This window comes from Asterias amurensis, chromosome 22 (genome assembly GCF_032118995.1).
Source record: "Asterias amurensis chromosome 22, ASM3211899v1".
Taxonomy (NCBI): Eukaryota; Metazoa; Echinodermata; class Asteroidea; order Forcipulatida; family Asteriidae; genus Asterias; species Asterias amurensis.
In genome coordinates this window covers 823,988-843,549 of record NC_092669.1, presented here as the reverse complement: position 1 = coordinate 843,549, position 19,562 = coordinate 823,988, and the positions used below count along the sequence as shown (strand labels likewise).

General features: G+C 37.4%; 1 protein-coding gene across 1 annotated transcript in view; it reads left to right on the top strand.

Annotated features, from left to right (window-relative positions):
- The first annotated feature begins 725 nt into the window (after positions 1–725).
- LOC139953884 (CD151 antigen-like) overlaps positions 726–19,562 on the top strand; it is a 42,055-nt gene continuing 23,218 nt past the window's right edge. Inside the window, exons 1-2 of the mRNA XM_071953476.1 lie at positions 726–852; positions 17,727–17,849. The gene's annotated coding sequence lies outside the window, so the exon portion shown is untranslated. The remainder of the gene's footprint in view (positions 853–17,726; positions 17,850–19,562) is intronic.

Here is a 19,562-nt window from a genome sequence, read left to right as displayed (position 1 = left end):
AATTTTTTTTTTTTAAAGGTAGACACTTGTATCTCGATCACAGTGTACAAGTAAAAAAAAAAGTATTACCTTTTTATATTTATCCACAGGGACTGATACACGCACTGCTTATTTTACACGTATTCAGTATTAAGTAGAAATATTTAAATTTTATGTCATCATGAGTAGTTTTGAAAGTTTCTTGAAAGTTTGTAAATATGTTTTATCTGTCATTTATTTCTTATCTTTGGGCATTACTGAGTACTGTAAAACACAAATAATATATACACCTGTATTTTCAAGTTTAGGTAAAGTTGTTCATGTACTTACACACTTGACAGTAGATCAGTGCTTTCATCCAATTATTTTAAATTTTTAAATTAAAAACTATTTTAAGAAGAAATCATTCACTACACAATGTAATTTTGTATTACAATATGATGTTATATTAATATGATGTTATAAAACCATAAACTGTATAAAGCAATACTTTATTTTCAATAAACACAGTACACAATTTATTGGTCACTTATGTGTTTGTTATTATTTTGTTATTATTCATTTATTATTATAGATATTATTTATCAATATGATAAAACCTTGTATTTATCTTTCTGTGACAAAACATCAAAATGCTATAGCGCCCTCTCGTGGGTGAAAGTGATTGCCCGCAAATTGAGACACCCCTACTAATAAATAGTATCGTCCAATTAATTATTTTCTTCTTTTATGCGTTCAAATGGATATTTTTCGCGGCGCTGGAAGATCGCACACTCTCAAGCACGAAAAATATACACCACAATAATGTGAGATCGTCTGTCACTACAAAGGCAACCCACTTCATTCTGGCTGGAAAATAATTAACCGAACCTGGTAAGCAACCTATATACTTATTTGTGGGAATCCTATTTGTGAACACCCAATGAATTTATACATGCATGTGGGTTTTTTGATAGACTTCTTTCTCTGAATCTGCGGTGGAAGTGAGAGCAAAATTTGTAAGATTTTATATGACGAGTCGGTGTCCGGGAAAATTTCCTCCGCTGAGCGGAGATTAGTGAATTCGCAGGCCGTGTTGGTACGGTTGACTGACTTAGACAATCACGGTAAATTGAACATGTGCATGGAGGTTGTGTCGAGACAGTTGGAGGTCTTGTTAATGGTATAATGGCTTGGGAGAAGACTGATGCATACCATTATTTATTTAACCTTCTCAATAACACTGCTTTTAAAAATTATGATTTGTGTCCGGGCAAATGCATTTTTAACAATGGCAGCTACAAGAAGAAGATGTAACACTGTGACTATCGAAATTTGTTTTTCATATTGGAGCATGGGAAATCTGAAATTGGACAAAGAATTATGACTTATTTATCATAAAACTGTTCAGTAGTGGGAAAGCCTTATGAAAAATTAGTTTATAGAAGTATCTGACTGCCACTTTTTCACATTTTGGTGTTAGGTTGACGATGAAGTTGTAATCGAAGGAATTGTTAAATTTTGCTGTACTTTTAGAAATTTACCTCTCAGGAGTGAAAGTTGAAAAGCTTGTTTGAAGAAAATAACATGGATAGAACCTTTGGGTTAATAGCTTCATTGTGACTCCTTATTTTCTTCCCTGAATATACTGTACTGTGCTATCCCACTCCCCCTCCCCACCTACACCAACAAATAAACAAACAAATAAACAAACAAACAAACAAACAAACAAACAAACAAACAAACAAACAAACAAACAAACAAACAAACAAACAAACAAACATAGAAACAAACAAAAAACAAACAAACAAACAATAAAAAAAAACTCCTGGCTGGACTTGGCAGTTTGGCTAGCGTGTGGCCTCAATCATTGATTCATCCACTATCCTCCTGGTTTGTGATGGTCTGTGTGTCACCACACCCCACACCAAGTTGTTTGGACAAGTTTCTAAGATAAGAATGGAATGTCTGACCAAGTGATAAGCAAATTGACCACACCTACCATTCCATCCTCCAGTAACCTACCATTACCACCTATTTGAGTTTACGCTGCAAACTACAAGGGTTTCAATTTTTTACAAAATTTAATTGATAAATTTTACATTTTGTAAACGAATAATTTGAAATCAGGGTGTATGAGCATGTTCAAATAATGTCGGTCATCCCTTCAAAATGAAACAAAAATTCTTTAAATTTAACAGCACCTGGCGAACAATTTCACTTGGTGCTTTGGAACAATAATGGTGCAAGCCCTATTTACTCCTTCTTCAACGTGCTCTCAGTCTCAGTCATGATTTTTCTAATGACACAACACCTATTTTTCATGTCTGCATATGATAATACATTTAATAGGCCCTACCCACGGATTTCCTGTTTATATAGCTCCATGGAAACATTAAGTGTGTAATTAGTTTGTTGTTTATTCCCTTAACCACAAGCATAGTGTTAGTCAGAGCATGGATAAAGGACCACAGATGGAGAAAGGAAATTTGGTTAGAGCATTGAGGAAGAAAATTCCCTTTCTCCATGGTTAGAGCATAGAGAAAGGACCAGAGGGTACCCTAATTGTAAAGGCAGAGGACACTATTGGTCATTACTCAAAATAATTATAAGCACAAAACCTTACTTTGTAACGAGTAATGGGGAGAGGTTGATAGTAGTATAAACCATTGTGAGAATCGGCTCCTTCTGAAGTGACATAGTTTTCGAGAAAGAAGTAATTTTCCGCGAATTTGATTTTGAGACCTCAGATTGAGAATTTGAGGTCTCGAAATCAAGCATCTGAAAGCACACAACTTCGTGTCACAAGTTGTTTTTTCTTTCATTATTATCTCGCAACTTCGATGACCAATTGAGCTCAAATTTTTACAGGTGTGTTATTTTATGCATTAGTTGAGATACACCAAGTGAGAAGACTGGTCTTTGAAAATTACCAATAGTGTCCACTGCCTTTAAATATGGACACCCTGTTTTTATCGTCATTATTGTACGCGTGACTATATTTGGACACCCACTGAAACCTTGACCACAATAGCTCATAAAGCCAAAAGACGTGAATGGACTAATCTTAGAATTAGTTGGATTTGTGTGTTGTTTAATATCTCCAATAAATGGATCTGAAAAGGATCAAACTATAGCACGTGCAAAGTGAGGAGGTCGCATGTTCAGTCCGCTCAAGTAATATTTCTTCATTCAACCCCAAGTAAATGTAAAAACCTGCTCAAGAAATTTTGTCTTTGTTCAGCACAAATTATTTACAATTTACCAGCAGTTTTCCTTTTTGTTTTTACATCATTGATTAAAGGATTCAAACTTAACAACCCAAAAGGTTCAAATTAAGGTCACTGGTGCAGTGAGGGGTGTTTATTCATTATTTTATTTATTGACTAAACCAAGAGTAGATGAGCCGCAAATTCCTACTGTACAGGAAGGAGTAATTAGACCTACCAAATTACCATGGAGGTAGAAATGGCCTACGTGCCATTGCTCAAAGTTGGGGGGAAATGAAAAGGACCGTAGCCTGACTCGTAGCTCAGAATATTTACTGGACCGGGATGTGATTTATAAGACTAGAATCAAAATGAAAATAAAAAATGATTAGAGTCAAAATGCGAACACAGTTTTATCTAGTTAAGATTTAACGGTACCTTCCTGCCGACGGCGAACCCGGCTCCGCCGTCGGGAGGAGGGTTATGTTATTGCAACTAAGTCTTATCACCATTCAATATTGTTCCATTTAAACATAGTAAGAAAAGATTTTTCTCTTCTGTTTAAAGCGAAACTCAGCAGGATTGAAAGGTAATTGTGAGACTCAAACTCAACATTAAAACATCATTCCTTTTGAGACAGAGATGTTAAATAAAAAATAAAAAAACACCCAAAACAAGACCACTGAACTTGCCCTGTCTTGAGCTTACTGGCCCAACACTGAAATAAAATTCAAGACCTGCCTACTAGTGTTATGCTTTAGCGATGAGGACATCACGTTGAGATTTTTCTTAAAGCAAAGGGGGCAACAGATCTGGGGCAATTTCAGGGCTGAATCACCTCTGACCTCACCACACTTTCACGTCTGCCGTTCATTAGCCATCACCTTGAGATTACTTCCACAATAAGACGTACTACGGAGGCAGTTAGATTGCACAGCATACCAACGGTGAAGTTTGGGCAGTGTCGTTGTCTTTATTTGACTCACTGTATTTTTGTCAAATCCTCAGCTGTTTCTTGCGAGGATCAAAATAGCTTCTGAAACTTAAAAGATTGACTTTAAAACCTGTGATGCAAAATGAGTACTTTCCCACAAGCACGTGTGTCAAGCTAGGGTTAAAAAACAATTCTTGAGTTCATCCATGGGTTCACTTATAGTATTAAAAAGTTGGTCTCTCCTTATTTACTGGACTTGTCTGGTTGTTAGTTTTCTGGCCAGTGCCCAAATTCGTAGAGCTGTTTAAAGGCAGTGGACACTTGGTAATTACTCAAAATAATTATTAGCATAAAACCTTTCTTGGTGACGAGTAATTGGGAGAGGTTGATGGTATAAAACATTGTGACAAACGGCTCCCTCTGAAGTGAAATAGTTTTCGAGAAAGAAGTAATTTTCCACGAATTTTTATTTCGAGACCTCAGATTTAGAACTTGAGGTCTCGAAATCAACCATCTAAACGCACACAACCTCGTGTGACAAGGGTGTTTTTTCTTTCATTATTATCTCGCAACTTTACCACGGGGGCCTGATTTTATGCTCTGCTTTACTGCCAAGTTCTGTGCAAGCTAACAATCACCATTCTCTGCTAATAGTGCTATACATGTAGGGCCCTGCTAACCCTAAGCGCCGATTCTTTGCTTATGGTAAGCAAAGCAGAGACAATAAATTGAATCCAGATACAATGCAATCATGCAATGGTGACTTTTCTCACGCCTGGGTAGGTTTTGTGGCAGTTCAACAGCTGTCCAGCAATTGCCTAGTGGAAACATTCCTGAAATATATTGAGATTGGAGGACCATCCTCCCCGGTACAGTGGTAGATGTTTTCGAAGTGCATTGATGCAGGTTTTATCTGATTTGGTTTCTGGGAAGCTGTATGTTGGATTGTGCATTTTTCTAAGAAACCCCAGTTTGTAGAGATTATAAATTTCAGACTGTTATTTGTTTAGACCTTTTTAGTTTGCTTGACTGTCTGTTTGTTCGTTCATAAATGAAGAATTTCTGCCCTTTGACCTATGAACTCTAGCTCTGAGAATATTACATTCCCAGAAACTCATTGGAATCTATATTTCACAAGGTCATCATTCAAATGTCACATTGTCACCATTCCTTAATACTTGGACCCCAGTTTCTGGCCTTTTTTGTAGTGAAGTCATATGACCTAGTCGTCTTGCTAAAATATCACATTTGGAAGTTGTTATCACTAAGGAAGGATATACAATCCTGGTTGGTATGGATTTTGGCATGGAGTAACTCTTGGTTTGGAGACACACCTATTACTAGCCTGGAGTCATTTTCCACTGGGAGAGGAGTAACATCTGGTGAAATAATCAGATTGGGAAAATGAAGCCTTTATTACTTAGGAAAAGGGTACAGTTGCCAGACTGGCCTGGACCTTGGGTAGCACCCAATTCCTGGGTGTAGGACACTTAGGGACTAACTGTGTAAACTTGTAATTTGTAAGTTTGTTTTCAAAGACTGTTTCACCTCTGGTTTGGCTTTAAGTCTTTTTAGCAAGAAAAAGTAGCCTTCGAGAAAGATACTGGTATGGTGAAAACATCTTGCTGTTTAATTATTTTTGCATATACCATGGGTTATTTTGTTGGTAGGTAAGCAGTTTGCATCAGTTTTTATTCTATTTTCTCAAGAAGAAAAAGTGTCTTGCTACAAAATTGGGCAATGTTTGAGAAGGTTTCATTGAGAACCTAGACAGTAAATTTGCAGTGTTGACCTTTCACATGAAGTAACATTTTGTAAAAGTTCACAACCTTGTTAAAATTAAACAAAGGACCGTTGCTAAAATTGCTGTTGTGTGAAAAGTGCTTCTCTGAGAGATAATGTTATGGACAATGTGTGATAAAAAACCCATTTAACAAAATCCATCAACAGGATACCTGCTGAATCATCTCATTCAACTTTTTGGATTTCTAGATCACATTGCAGCAAAATAACAATTGCAGTAACACCTTGCTTTAAACATATTATCTACCAGTGACATTTTGACCACAGGTTGTAAATTGTTGCCTAATTGATTTGACCCTTGACCTGACATTGATGTAGTGGGGTTGTTCCACCTTGACAATAGGGGTGCAGGGTTTTGTTTCATTGTGTCTCATTGAGAGGGACTTTGTGTTGATTGATTGTCTTTCTGAAGTGGAACACAATACAAGTGGTTTGTGGGTGGAACCCTGTGACATGACAAGACGGAGTATGAGGGTGCAGTATACCTAAGCTTGAGTATACCATTTCATTCAACGGAGATCTTCAATTTTTTGCTTGTAATCTTTTTAGGAACTTATGCAACTTTTCCCTGATAATGGCTGCAATCATCAAAGTACATGGAGGCCTGGCCTCTGTTGCCCGTGGTCTTGGCCTTGATGCCCATTTAAATGCTTTCCCCATTCACTTCAAGAATATTGCAATAGCCTAATAGGCTAAGTGACCTTGGTAAAAAAAGAATGGCCTTGCCCTCTCATGGCGCCTAGATGCCTTATTGCTTAGGGTGTCACTTACGACATCCTGTACTTTAATCAATGCTCGTCCAGAGACGTCTTACGGCACAGCCTCTTTTAAGACAAAATAACATTTTGGGAGTACCAAAAAGACCAGGGGTCGATTTCACAAAGAGTTAGGACTTGGAGACATGAAAAACTCATGGCTAGTCCTAATTTAGGACAAGTAACTTGTCCTAACTCGAGATAAGACTAGTTCTAACTCTTTGTGAAATCCACTGCAGGGCCCATGCATGCAGAATTCCGCGCTTACAATGTACGTCTCATAAAATTATGCGCTTTACAAGGCGCCGTCGACGTGAGATACTGTTGAAAGCCTCATAAGAGATTGGTAGCTGTCAGCAAACTGCCACTCAGAGCTTGACCCTTCCTTACACCTTGAAGATGTTTCTCATCTTCTTCCCTGAGAATCCTTAGCCCAATTACAGACTCGTTCCCAATCCTCACGTCGCCACTGAGTCAGTGTCTGGTACCCTGTCTGTCCTCACTTTGTTACAGCTGTGCAGCCTGCTTTTTACAATCCCAACGATTAGATGACACCAAAGCCGCTGTTCAAAAATTTCTTTACTCATTCTCCAATTGGGGACTTTTTTATAAACATACATCGAAAGGAAAGAAGACTTGTCCTAGAGTTCCTTTTAGGAAATTAATTAGATCCTTGGTGACTCTGTCTGGGCAAAAATGTATTTATTATTACCATTTTATTTCCCTGTGCAAATTCAATAAAATTACACACCAAAGAGATGCAAAATACTAGATATAAATGAAGAAGGCTAGACTGAGGAGGAAAATGCCAATTTTTCTGTAACCAAAAGGTTCAGTCTGCGAAAAAAAACAAAACTCTTGAGCAATAACAAAGAGACTTGATTAAAACAAGGTGTGATGAAAATCAGCACACGGTTAATTTAACTGTTTTGTTCAACTGTTCACAATAACTTTTATCATTTTACCTCACAGACTCAGTCATATTGTCATTGGCCAAACTGCCCCCACACACGTATCAGCCACTTTTACAAATAAATACAATGTGAGCCACATGCATCCTTTTGGAGCCTCTTGGCCATAAATTTATTCCTCCAGGGTGTGAAGCAGTCACCCCCCCCCCTCCCCCCAATGAACAGCTTTCCCCTATCTTCCAATATCCCTTCCAATCTCTTCCCAGCTTTTCATAAGTTTTGTTTTTAATAATGTAGACAGGTATAAGCTTGTGAACAAGATTATAGACTAGGCTGCTGATAAGAGAAACTCATATTTGTAGAGGCTGGGCTTTATCAGAACGCAAACACTGGCTGTAGTATGTTGGAATTTACAATCTAAACATTGAAGTACTTGAAAAAGCACTGAGCAAATTTGTATAAAATGGTAGCAGACAAATTAAGATAAAACCTTGTAAAATAAATTCCAGAAAAAAAAAAAGATTTTTAAGTACAAGTTTGAAGAAAGTGTAGGCCTGTATTGTACTATTTAAGTTATCTGAAATGTGCTTAGTATATAATGTTCCTCTTTTCTTGAAATGTTTTTAAATCCCTTTCTCTAAAACCACATCATTTGAAGGGAATTGTTTCTTAAAAATGTTATACCATAGCATCAGCTGCATTATTTGTTGAGTAAATAACAAAGGTATATTCCCCTTACTTTAAAGCAATTGGACACTTTCGGTAAACGGTATTGTCCAAGGCCCACACTTCGTGTGTCACAACTTCTATATCAAATAACAAACCTGTGAAAATTTAGGCTCAATCGGTCATCGGAGTCGGGAGAAAATAACGGGAAAACCCACCCTTGTTTCCGCACGTTTCACCGTGACATATCATGTGTTTAAAATAAATCTGTAACTCTTGATATCGAGAATTGATATTGTTTTAATGTTTTCTCAAAAAGTAAAGCATTTCATGAAATAATATTTTAAGAGAAGTCTTTCACCATAACCTTCTGTAAACCCTGTAAGTTATTTGTAAATCTGTGAACTTTAAAAACAAATTCTGTTCCGAAAGTGTCCAATTGCTTTAAGTCCCAAAGCTAAAGACAACAATTCCCAATGATACAAATATCATGTATAGCTAGAGAGCACTAGGAAAAAGCTGTGTAAATAAATTCACACCTCCAAGCTGTTGGCTTGTCGTGTTTACAGCGCCACAAACACCAAGGCGCATCATTTGGGGAAGGTAAAAATTATTTCAATTGCTCTCACTGCCAAAACATTACCAGGAGCAAACAATAACATGGTGTTTCCTTGACAACTGGACATGATGAGATTTGGGGGGGGGGGGGTTGAAAAAAGTGCTGGCAATATAAATTTGATGCTACACATTGAAGTTTTTTCTTTTTTTCACATACAGGCATGATAACTTTCTTTTTCACTGCGGTCTCCAAAGAATGTGTCTTTAAAATCATTTAAAGACTCTGGACACTATTGTTTATTGTAAAAGACCAGTCTTCTCACTCAGTGTATCTAAACTTGAGGTCTCGAAATCAAATTCATGGAAAATTACCTCTTTCTCGAAAACTACGTCACTTCAGAGGGAGCCGTTTCTCTCAATGTTTCATACCATCAACCTCTCCCCATTACTCGTCACCAAGAAAGGTTTTATGCTAATAATTATTTTGAGTAATTACCAATAGCGTCCACTGCCTTTAAATACTGTCAAACCCTACTGTACATGATGATGTAGGCTTCCAACCACAGGTTTTTTATTGCCATTGGTTTTAAGAGTGATTACCCAATGTAAAGGGCTACCTTCCCATTAACGAGCATGTTTGCCAGTGTTGTTTACCATGATGGGAAAAATTAACATAAATCAGCAAGGAAAATTACTCTTCGTAAATTGAAAATGACCTTGTCTCGTCAAAGATTTCATTCCAGACCAAATAAAATAAAAATTCAATTGTATTTAAAATTGTGAATATTTTCTCAGAAATAATTGATGCATAACAGGTGCATTTCAGTTGAGGAATGAATATTCTGAAGGTTAAACACTTAATCTCCTATAGGTTGCCCCGGGGGGAAAGGCAGGATTTTGTGTCTTAACATTTTTTTGTCTTCCGAGTGTTTTGATTTATTCACTTTGCATGACTCTCTGAAAGTCTGAAAGTCTGTGGGAAACTTTTGAAGGAGCACCAAGGCACTGTGTAATTCCACAGCCCTAAAGCAACCTTTAAAGGATTGCTTCAAGTAGGTTTAAAAAATGCTAAACCAATAATTTAACATCCAGAAAGTAACAGACTAACCAGTAACTTGTAGCAAAAGATTGTAAAATTAAATAACTTTGAATGGGTGTTGTCTGTTGCAATTTACTGCAAACAAACTTTTGAAAAGTGCATTCAGCCAGTCGATAAACAAGTATGGAAGTCAACCAAGTGTTATAGCTAAAGACCATGTCTTAATTAATGGCTTTGGCAGTTGGTGTGGCATGAAAGATAGCAAGTCATGGAGCCGTAGTTAAAGACAGCCAATGAAGCTGATTTTGGACACAACCTTTATTCACTTTCTTGACATCTCACTCCCTCAAAAGAAACCAATTCACTTTTTTGCATTGCTCCAAGATTGGTGTGTATGCGCATTGAGACTACACCCTTCAGCCAAATTGGTTGCCTAGCAACCAATAATGATGTCATCAGTGAAAAAGGATGCCTATACGCATACCATTATATGTGGTACATCCCTATACAAGAGAAAATACATGTATAGTTTGGTTTCTGAAACACTGCTGCTATAAAAAATAATGAATTTTGAAAAAGATTTTTTAAATGTATACAAACAAGAATTTGTTTCTTAATTTTGTATTTTAAATTTTGTTTTAACGTGATATATTTGTTTTGGCTACAGGGACACTGGTGTAAAATATCTTCTGCTGATCTTTATCTTTTTATCACGTATAAAGATGTCTAAAGTAGTCAATAAATAATAAATAAATATTATCACCTATGTGACACTTTCCACTAGGATTCCAATTTCATAATAATTAACTTGAGATTTTGATCTTCATCAAATTATGTTTGATAAATCCTGACGTAAGGATTGTATATTTGAAACGTAAACCTCAAAAGAATGCTACAAAGAAACCAGACGCAGTTAATTAGCAATTCCGACGCAAAACCCAGTAATCCGAGCGATTGAAATTTGAGAATTTGTTTACCGTACCCTTACTCCCGCAAATATTACCTCCTGACCAACAAATTTATTCACTCAGTCAACAATATACACTCTCGATCCGACCGGAGGAGAAAATAAATACGTCTTACATTTCTCCAGATTTCTGACACATCCCGACACCTAGCGTACATTTGGAATAAATTTATTTTTCCGTGTGGCTGTAAGCGCTAGTCCATGAAACCCCTCTCAGCCCACCCCCTTCTTCTTCTCAAACGAAGAACGCTAAGGCTGGTGTAATTAAATTATCACCTCCACAACAAATGGACTTTTCCGAAGCAATGCTCTTATATAGATTACTAAAATGTCCGTCAACTCACACATGGACTGGATTTTTTTCCTTCCTCAATCTCTCTGAGGTTTTGTCTCCATCATCGTCTGCTCTGGTCTTGTAAGGGTTTTCTGCTCCCACCGCCCTGGCTGGCTCTGGTCGTGGTGGCTTGCGTTGGTGGACGCTGAATGTGTGCATGAGAAAAGACCGTAATGACTCTTGTCTATTTATAGGAAAGCAGATGTTTTGAATTCATTTCTTGCCCTTAGTTTGAGTTGTCTAAGAATAAGATGGTGGAAAGAGCAGTGGAGTACTGTCAGCTACACATTTTTTTGTTTAATGTTTTGAATTAATTTCTTGTCTTTAGTTTTAGTTGTCTAGGAATAAGGGGGTGAAAAGAGCAGTTGATTTTGTGTCTGCTACAAATATTAGTATTATTCATTGTTTTGAATTAATTTCTTGTCCTGACTATAGTAGTCTGAGAAAAGGAGGGTAAAAGGAGCAGTTGAGTTTTGTCTGCTACATTTTGTATTATTCAATGTATTTTGAATTAATATATTGGACTGACTTCAAAAATTTTAAGAACAAGTTCACTTTTCTGAGAGTCCTTGGTGCCACAACTAGAATATACAAAATGCAAATTATTCGTGCCGAGAAAACCACTCACCAACTCGTGTACTTTCTCCTTATTGACTCTGCTACCCCTGACTGATAGAACACATTCCCATATTTAGGGTTCAAGGACGAAACTGTTGGGGCGCAAAAATTAAATCAAGACGTCTGAAGAAAAAAAATCCAGAGGATGGGATCAATAGACTTGACATTGATATCGACATTTCGTGTTTCAGCGAAGAGTTTACTGTAGCTGTCAGAAAAGGGTATTGGCAAAACCCTGGAGCAACGAACCCTGCAGAGAAAAAGGCTTGGTTTGAATGTAGTGTTGTCTGGGTGGTTTTTTGACACCCGGTTGTAATGTGGACACCCAGTCATTTAAATGTACTGGTTCTTAAGTGAACAAGGACACCCAGTTTTTAAATTTCTAGCAAAGTTTGATTTCCTTTCACCAAATCTTTGCTAAAACCTTGCTACAAGGGTGCATGGCAGCAGCGACAGATCGCTTTTATTTAAAGTGTGGGGATGTGGGGAGGGGTAATCTCATCCTGTACTATGGAGGCCTGGAATTTCATGCGGACCATACAGTTGACCTCCGTTGCCCCTGGTCTTTGCCTTTTTGCCCCTTCAAAAGTTTCCCGTTAACTTTAAGATTGTGCAAAGGAAGTGCCCTTTGCAAAATGAAAATGGCCATGCCCTTTCTAAGTTTCAAGGTCCGATCATGTGCCAAAAGAATGTCTTATCAATAGGGGACTTTCAGGACGCTTGGTGGCAGCAGACTTACCAGGTAAAATCCATTGTTCATGGTAATATGCGCATGCTCCGAAATACGTGAACAATGGAAATTTACCTGGTAAGTCTGCTGCCACCTAGTGTTCAAAAGTCTCCTATTATTAGGAAAATATTTGATAGTTTGGGGTTTCTGTTTCTCTTAGGCTTCCTGTCCCTCTCCTCAACTTATACTGGGCTTGAATTGCCGGTAGTGGTACTGTCCCTACAACAGCCGGTCTTTCCTAAATGTCATTGTAGTTCCCCAGTCAACAGACATAACACATTTTAAATATGTATTCTGGTAAATGTCTATTCAATCCTCAAGTGTAAACGTTTTATTTTGCAATGGTTTTCTACCACCCACTTCAGAAATGGTATTGCATAATTTGGTTTATGACAATTTTATCACCAAACAGTTATCTCTAAACATTTTGTGAAAAAAAAAAAACATTCTGTACAATTTCAAATTAATTTAATCAGTCTCCATCGACCTTTGTTTTTTTCTTCCTAGCAATAAACTTTAATTTATTAATTTCAGATTCGAACTGCATCCATAAAAACACAATGAATCCTTTCGCTAAAGAAAACAAACATTGGTCTCACAGTGGGGGCGAATGATGCTAGTATGTTCCTGGGGAAATTAATTCTCTTTTTTCGTTGGACAGGGAGCATCAATCTATGGTTAGACGTTACGCTTCATCGCACATTGAATGTCCCCAGGCACTGGCTGTGATCTGAAATACATCTGTCTGCGTTTTATATTATTCATAATAATATCTTGTACAAACAAGAATACATCGACGACGAACCTTCCCACCTCACCCATGAATTTTTAAAAACTGTACGGGAATTTAGGACTGGGGTTAGTTTATAAACGCACAGATTTTTCGTTGCATTGGTTGTGTAAGAATTTTTGTAATTAGAGGGTTTATGTCGTGTTCTATGCATTTTTACACATAAATATACACTTTTTATGATTGGCTCAAGGGCTGGTTTATGAATTGGTCCTTTTTTTTCTTCAAATTTTATTTTCAGACTATTTTCTTGAAGGGAAGGTACACAATGTATGTTTCGTAGTCACTCTTATAATTACTGGCAATAAAAACTTTTGGTTGGAAGCGAACGTCAGCGTTCGATAGCATAAAACATTTAAGACACATTTCACCTTGAAATAATGTGGTTATGTAAAAAAATATAAATTTTTATGTCCAATAAAATGTTGAGGGGAACTTAAAAAGGAATGTAACGCTTCTCGGATTGAGTATTCCAATTACAGATTATACTTCCTGCATGGACATATTTGCTCTGGAATCTTGACTCTATGTCAAAAGCGCAACCACCTTTTGAAATGAAATTTTCACAGGTCAGTTTTATGTTGAACATGCAGGCCCTACATCTACAATGTACAACTATAGGATTTAAACAATTAGTGGGTTCCACTAAGCAAGCGTGTACAGTCCCTTTAAATAGTTTATGTTATCACACAAACAGCTTCCTCCGTCATTAATAATTTTCCATCACTCAGATTTCAACACATAATTTCCTCGATAACACTTGCCCTTTAAAGTCCACTCAACATTAAACCCCAGGGTACACTTCAGTAACTTTATCAGTGCCACACCTGCCCTTTAAGCTCCTATTGGCATAAAAATACAAGATTCCCCCAGCAGGGGAGAGTTTTGCTCAGCGATCGGCGGCGTGTATTTTTAAGCCGATAAAAATTCATGCAACCCCGGCGTTTGCTGAGATCCATGGCGAATTCTAACTGCGGCACTTAAACCATTAGGGTACTGTCTGCGTTGCGCCCGAAGATACTTGCTGTATACGACCAAGTGGTTGATTTAAAGGGCAGGTTGGGATAGAGGTTGTTGTTTTTGTGACCAGGTGGACGCTTTTTAAAGGTAGTGTTGTTGTTGACTCGAGTCTGGGTTTTGAGTCCGACTCGATTCTCGGTATTTAGTGATTCGTGACTAAAATGCTGAACAATCTACTAGTCTTCTCTGAAGCTACTTTATATCTGAGGCGGCCACTTTTCAAAATCTTCCAGGTGTTCCTGGGTTGGGGTGTATTACTTGTAAGGTGCTTCTAGTAGTGGGCCCAGAATCAGACGCGATTGATTGTAGGCTGTCATCAAGTGCATCCCAAACCCCTGTCAGGCCTGTATGCTTCCCCTAGGAGGAAATTGTAATTTTCTACTGGAGCATTTCAAGGGCACCAAGGCAATGACCAGGGGTCGATTTCACAAAAAGTTAGGACTAGTCCTAACTTAGGACTAGTCCTAGGAGATATACAATTTGCATGGATAGTCCTAAGTTAGGACGAGTAACCGGTCCTAACTCGAGATAAGACTAGTCCTAACTCTTTGTGAAATCCACCCCAGGGGGCATGGTGGCAATCACCTTCGTTGCCTCCGTGAAAGATTTGTAAGCGCAGAATTTGCCGGTAAGCAGAGCCATGAAATTGGGCCCAGGCCTGCTCTGTGGATGATATTGGATGGTCACACAGTAGGAGGGTTGATAGTGAACTATGTAGCTGCATTTACCACATGATATTACTTTACAGGCTAACATTCAAAACCACTGTGGATAATTGAATGGTCAGACAGTAGGAGGGTTGACTGTGTGCTTCACCACACCATATAAGCACACAAGCCATTTTTAATGGCAGACAACACGATACTAAAACACTAGCAGGTTTGGGTGAATCTGATCACATCCACCCAAACCAGACAGTGCAATGCAATTACCATTTTTCAAAAAGGCTAAATGCAGGCTGGCATATAATGCATTCACACACTTACACCTGTCTGTCAAAACAATGATGGATGATGTTGATGGGTCAGACAATAACTAGAGAAGAATGCCAATATGTCATCAAATTAATTGTCCTGGGTATTAATTTGTTATTGTATCTTTTTCTGTGGCAGTTAATTACATAGATGTGAATGATTTATATAGCAAAACCAGACCTGCATATTTAAAAAACCTATTGCACAACTTATGTTCTAGAATATTTGCATATATGTTTAGATCATCATCAGCAATAGAAGACATTCCAGTCGTTCGAACACAGGGATGTAATTTCTCTGTTTTTAAACGAAATTCAGTTTTGTTTTTGCCTCAAAAAAGAAGAAGAAAATTCTGGGTTTTTTTCATGTTTTTTTTTTAAGAACAAACTTTAAAAGCAATGGATATATAACCATATAATAACGCCCCAGATATAGAGTAGGACTTTAAGAAACCAAAGATAAATGTTAATATTGGGCTTCATGCTCACGTTTTTGAGCTCGCATGCTTTCATTCGCATGCTTTCACAGCCTATCACATCCATGCAAACAACACATTTTTAGCCTGTAATTTTTGCTTAAATATTCCCGTAGAATATGCAACCTTAATAGCAAACTAAACACTACATAATGTCTTTTTGACTATCAGTGATTGTGAGTGCACGATCCCAAAACATATGTTTGTCTTCTATTGAGTAAACCAAACCCAATTTACGTATTCACCTCCACGACCGTCGTTTGATTGGTCCCCCGCTTTCACTGGTAAAGGAGGACTCTATGAACGATTAATTTCCTGTCATGATGAATTGAGTTGAGGAAGGGAGGGGAGGGCAGGGGATAAGGAGTCAATTTGTCATCTTAAGGAATGGATATCAATGGATTTAGCTCGACAGATTAACATTTCCTGTTAATTTTATATTAGGAAATTATCGTTAATTTCATAATCCCATTGAGTGGATGGAGGAGCTTTGACGTCTCTTTGTCATAAACTGTTCGACTATAGGCTCTAGAAAGACAATAAACCAGGTAAATACAGATTTTGGGTGAACAGGAATGAGTTTAAACATGTATACGGTTACCTACATGTATATAAAGTGAGTAATCTGAGAGTTGTAGATTTACTCTAATGTTCAGCTGTTTCAAACAGAACAGTCTCGCACACCACCTTGTCTACACAACCATCTTCAAACAAGGGCTAGACATAATCCAACTAACCACCCACTCCTTAAAATAGAAATGATTCAGATTCAGGCCTGATACTTCCAAAAGTATCAGAGGTGATTGCCTCCATGCCCCCTGGTCATTGCCTTGGTGCCCTTGAAAATGCTACAGTAGAAATTACTAATTCCTTATAGGGTGCCCTCCAAGGAGAAGAAGCCGTGTTGCCCTTGTCCTTTCAAAAACAAAGCGTACAGGCATGATGCAAATTCTTCTAGATATTTAATTCTTAATTCTGATCATCAGGAAGATTTTAAATTCAACCAATTATACAATTTATCTAATTTAGGTTAACATTTATAAATAAAAACCCATTTATCCTCTTGCTCCAAATTGCGATCAGCAAACAAGATACGGTGAATCATAGTGTGTGTTGTGACAATGTCTGTTGGTACTTTGCTTTCATTGGTGTCCCAATGATTAATGAGGTTTATTGAGCCAAGGACGTACAATATTGTATACCTAGATGACTTATCGGTACGCATCTCGTTTTGCCGATGCTTTTGTGTCTAGCAGCTGCCCGACTATTGAGCGAGGTTTCTCGGGAAATCCGACATCTTGACGTTGGATGCTGGTGGAGAAATCCGGTATTGATGTTTAAAGGCAATTAGACATCATGAGTGACATCGCCGATGACATCATGTCAAATGAATAATTATGACGTTTCTTTTGGGAAATGTGAGAGTTTAACTGAATGCTCTTCCGTGTGCACTGGTAAAAACAACAATAATTGATTTGAATTGATTTGTTAACCATGAAGAATAGAAACAGTACAACATTTGAGAGTCTTGACTTTAAAGACTGTGTCACACAGCGAGGCGAAAAGTTTACGGCAGTCTTAGAGAAGCAAGAACTCTAACATTTTTTTTTTACTGGAAGGCAGTAAGAGACTCTTCAGAGAAACACTTCTTGTTAAATCGATTGGATCTAGACGAGTTTCCATTTCAAAGTTTCAACGGCATGCTGTGTATGGATGTGAATATAAACATGTCATCTCAGCCTCTTTATGCATTTCTGTCCCATTTGTCTGGCCAAACAGTTTATCTCTGAACTTGCGTTTTCAAAATGTAATTTTTCGAGCTGGGCTGTTTTGCCATGGGAGGACCAAGTTGGTTTCCCCGTTGTGTTAAAAAAGTTGGCACAAAGCCCCAAGAGAGAAATAAATGTATGAAAGAGAAGTAAATATGTATGATGAGCATCGATTTTTCATTTTCTTCTTTTCTTCTGTTTATTTTTCTCTCTTAGATTCTGATGTTCCACAGCCATCTTAGACGCTGTCAAAACAGAGTTGGTCGTTTTTGACAGAATTCTGTGGAGCTGTGGAAGGAGACGGGAGAAACCTACTAAAATTTTCTCTCAACAGAAAAGGTAAAACTCTATAAAAATTGGCATATTTTCTTACATAACCACATTATTTTGAGTTGAAATATTTCTCAAAATGCTTTATACTTTCAAAAGCTGCTGTATGTTTCTTACCAGTGTTTTATTATTTATTATTAATTTTAAGAACGATTACAAGTAAACTGTACCTCAAAGTCTCTGAAGACGTCTTGCTCTAAGTAAACTCAGATGTCTGGATCCCCGCAGGATCAAAACGAAATCCTTAGAAGAGAATCTTAATTAAGTAGGGCCCCCTACACAATAAAAACATGCCTTGGACGTAATTTCCAGTAACACAACTCTCCTTGATACTGCAGGAAATTGTCCATAAAATAATCAACCGTTCCATGTTCTGATGGACAAAATTGAAAATCTCCCTGACTGTGGAACCTTTATTCATATTATATTGAATGTAATTCTAAATGTTTCCCAGTCAGTTTCCCTTGTGGTTTATTACTAGATATCTAAATATTTCCCTGATTGCAAGACAAAATGTTAGCAGCTCGTTTCTATGAGAGGAAGTTTGGAAGAGAAAACACAAACTAAAAAAGAAAAAAGAAATATGACACCTACCTATCTGTTTAAATTGATGTTATTGCAGTCGGACCGTACAAATGTAAACGCTATAACTTCCAGCCCAACCTCGTATTGCATGTTTACTCAGCTTTTCAAACTCCCTGTGACGGAACTAATAATTTGGGATACTGCTGAATTCTAATTGGTCGCTGTCGGCCAAGTTTCCCTGGAATTATTACATGTGCACTTGTGAAAGTTATAGGTGTAAAATTGTAAGTGCTTTGACATTCAGAAAGATGTATGTAATTTTAATTTGTCCGAGAAGCGCTTCATTTAAAAAAAGAAATACTGTCAGGCTTGTACATGTGTAGCTGAAGATTTTGTGTAGCTGAAGATTTGTCTTAAAATTTGACAGGAAACCCAAAAATGCGATTAACAGTGATACTTTTAGTTAAGGTCGCCTCAACTTTAAGGAGATGGTTTTCATTTTTAAAGATTGATTCAAGTTACGAAGACGAAAAATATTGTCTTCTTTTTCATGTACGTGTAGCTCTTTATGTACACTGACAAAGAACTATGAGAATTCTCACTGAATTTATGCAGCCCCGAAACAAAATGATACAAAAAAAAACAGTCAAAGGGATTACTTCAAATGAAAACACTTCTGAGAAAAACTAAATTGCACAATCCACCCCTCCACTCGACGACACGGCGGCAATTTGTTCATGCATTAAGATAAAAACTGAGTCAGAAAATGACAATTAAATAATGGAGCGTTCTTGAAGATTACAAAATGATCCTCGGGCCGTTTCACAATGACTCACCAAAGGAACGGTCGTTAGATTTGGTCATCGCAGAAGCACCGCGATGATCAGTCGTAGTTATTGCTTTCTTATATCTCGGATGATATTTAAAGGGCCAACTCTCTGGAGTTACCACAGACCATAAGATCCTCACCAACAGTGGATGCTTTCAAGCGCAAGTTCAAAACCTATTTATTCCTAATGTGATCAAATTGCTGATGTTGTTTTTGTTTGTTTGTGAGGCACAGGGATCATTTTCAGAATTATTATTATTTTTATGAAAGGAATGCGTACATTTATTTAGTCTCAATATATTGTTTTTCCTTTTTGTGGAGATGAAAATATGAAAAGTTGTCGTGTGATACCAATAATACTACTACTA